This window comes from Rhinoraja longicauda, chromosome 16 (assembly GCF_053455715.1).
Source record: "Rhinoraja longicauda isolate Sanriku21f chromosome 16, sRhiLon1.1, whole genome shotgun sequence".
Lineage (NCBI taxonomy): Eukaryota > Metazoa > Chordata > Chondrichthyes > Rajiformes > Arhynchobatidae > Rhinoraja > Rhinoraja longicauda.
The window spans coordinates 9,276,844-9,279,688 of NC_135968.1; positions in this window are offsets into that span (position 1 = coordinate 9,276,844).

The following is a 2,845-nucleotide window of genomic DNA, read 5'->3' on the forward strand; positions in this document are numbered from 1 at the left end:
CGCGTGGGTTTTCTTCAGGTGCTTCAGTTCCCTCCCACATCCCAAAGACATGCAGGTTAAGGGGTTTCTGGAGATTGCAGTGGGATAACTAATGTGAACGGGTGATTTATGGTCAGCGTGGACCCCGTGGGCCGAATGGCCTGTTTCCATGCTGTATCACTAAACTGAATTAAACTAAACTAAGCTACCCTAAGCTAAACAACAATTAGACAGGTATTTGGATAGGATAGCATTTAGAGGGTGTGATGTCTTGAGAGGTCGGGAGCTTTTCTCTTGAAGGTTGGGAGGTGTGGGTGCCGGAAATGAAGACAGAAAAGTTCTTGTTTTCAAACTTAAATTCCATATATTTAGTCTTTTCCAAAAACAGGCAAACTTAGTTGTTTGCAGACAGGTACACAAAACCAAAACTCTCTCTCTCTCTCTCTCTCTCTCTCTCTCTCTCTCTCTCTCTCTCTCTCTCTCTCTCTCTCTCTCTCTCTCTCTCTCTCTCCCCCTCTCTCCCTCCCCCTCTCTCTCTCCCCCTCTCTCTCCCCCCCCTCTCTCCCTCCCCCTCTCTCCCTCCCCCTCCTCTCTCCCTCCCCCCTCTCTCTCTCTCTCCCCTCTCTCTCCCTCTCTCTCTCTCTCTCCCCCTCTCTCTCCCCCCCTCTCTCCCTCCCCCCTCTCTCCCTCCCCCCTCTCTCCCCTCCCTCTCTCTCTCTCTCTCCCTCTCTCTCTCCCTCTCTCTCCCTCCCTCCCCCCTCCCTCTCTCTCCCTCTCTCTCCCTCTCTCTCCCTCTCTCTCCCTCTCTCTCCCTCTCTCTCCCTCTCTCTCCCTCCCTCCCCCTCCCTCTCTCTCCCTCTCTCTATTGAGATGTATTGAGATGTATTCTTTTGTCATATTATTGATGAACAAGTAATTAACTCAAACAAAAACATACTGACAGTGGTGCTTAATCAATGAGCTCAGTGTGATTGTTGCTATGTACACATAGAATAACAATTTGGACTGCACAGTGGCGCAGCGATAGAGTTGCTGCCTTACAGCGCCAGAGACCTGGGTTCGATCCTGATTATGGATGCATGTCTGCACGGAGTTTGTACGTTCTCCCCGTGACCTGCGTGGGTTTTCTCCGGGTGCTCCGGTTTCCTCCAACACTCCAAAGACGTGCAGGTTAGCTTCGGTAAAATTGTAATTGTTCCCAGTGTGTAGGAGAGGGTTAGTGTTCAGAGATCGCATGTCAACACGGAGTCGGTGGGCTGAACACTATGTTTCCGTTCTTACAATAGACAATAGACAATAGGTGCAGGGCCCTTCGAGCCAGCACCGCCATTCAATGCGATCATGGCTGATCATTCTCAATCAGTACCCCGTTCCTGCCTTCTCCCATACCCCCTGACTCCGCTATCCTTAAGAGCTCTATCTAGCTCTCTCTTGAATGCATTCAGAGAATTGGCCTCCACTGCCTTCTGAGGCAGAGAATTCCACAGATTAACAACTCTCTGACTGAAAAAGGTTTTCCTTATCTCCGTTCTAAATGGCCCACCCCCTATTCTTAAACTGTGGCCCCTGGTTCTGGACTCCCCCAACATTGGGAACATGTTTCCTGCCTCTAACGTGTCCAACCCCTTAATAATCCTATATGTTTCGATAAGATCCCCTCTCATCCTTCTAAATTCCAGTGTATACAAGCCTAGTGCTCCGGTCTTTCAATTTACCTCTGAAATAAACTCTTTAAAAAAATGGGAACAGTGTGTCTACAAGAGTAGAAATTCCTTTGGATGCTCAGAATCCCTTGCCCAGAGTAGGGTAATCAAGGACCAGAGGACATAAGTTCAAGGTGAAGGCGAAAAGATTTAATAGGAATCTGAGGGGGTAACTTTTCCACACAAATGGTGGTGGGTGTACGGAACGAGTTGCCAGAGGAGGTAGTTGAGGCTGGGACTATCCCAACTTTTAAGAAACAGTTAGACAGGTACATGGATAGGACGGGTTTAGAGGGGTATGGCCCAAAATCGGGCAGCTGGGACTAGTGTAGCTGGGACATTGTTGGCCGGTGCGGGCAAGTTGGGCTGAAGGGACTGTTTCCACACTGTATCACTCTATGACTCTGTCAGATCAATGGAAATTTGCATCAGTTATTTTGCTACGTGGCTGTTCACTCGGGGGGGGGGGGAGGTGGGGGGGGTGAGGGGGGTGAGGGGGGGGGAGGTGGGGGGGAGGTGGGGGGGGGAGGGGCGGGGGGGGGGAGGGGGGAGGTGGGGGGGGGGGGTGGATCAGTGACACAACTGTTAAACGTGCTTCTCAGAGCTCCAGTGACCCAAGTTGAATCTTAATTTCTGGTGCTTTCAGTGTGGAGTTTGCACGTTCTCCCTGTGTCCTTACGTGGTCTTCCTGGGGCGCTCCGGTTTCCTTGCGCATCCGATAAATGGTAAGGTTAATCAATTAATTGGCCACTGTCAATCGACCCAAATGTGTTGATGAATGATAGAGCCTGGGTAGAAACAAAGAATTGCAGGTGCTGGTTAACTATTTTTAAAAAATGCAAAGCTCTGGAGTAACTCACTGGTCAGGCAGTAGCTTTGGCCTAAGTTTTAGTTTTAGTGGGTGTGGTGGTTAGGTGCAGGAGGAGGCCATTTGGCCCTTTGAGCCAGTACCTCAATTTTTGTAGGGAGTGGATGTGAAAATGGGAGAACTAGTTTATTTTTAGTTTAGTTTAGTTTACAAAATGCAGCCTGGTAACAGTCCCTTCGGCCCATCGAGTCCGTACCGACCAACGATCGCCCGCACACGAGTTCTATCCTACACACGAGGGTCAATCTACAGAAGCCAACAGAAACGACAGTAAGATGATCAAAAACATGCCAAT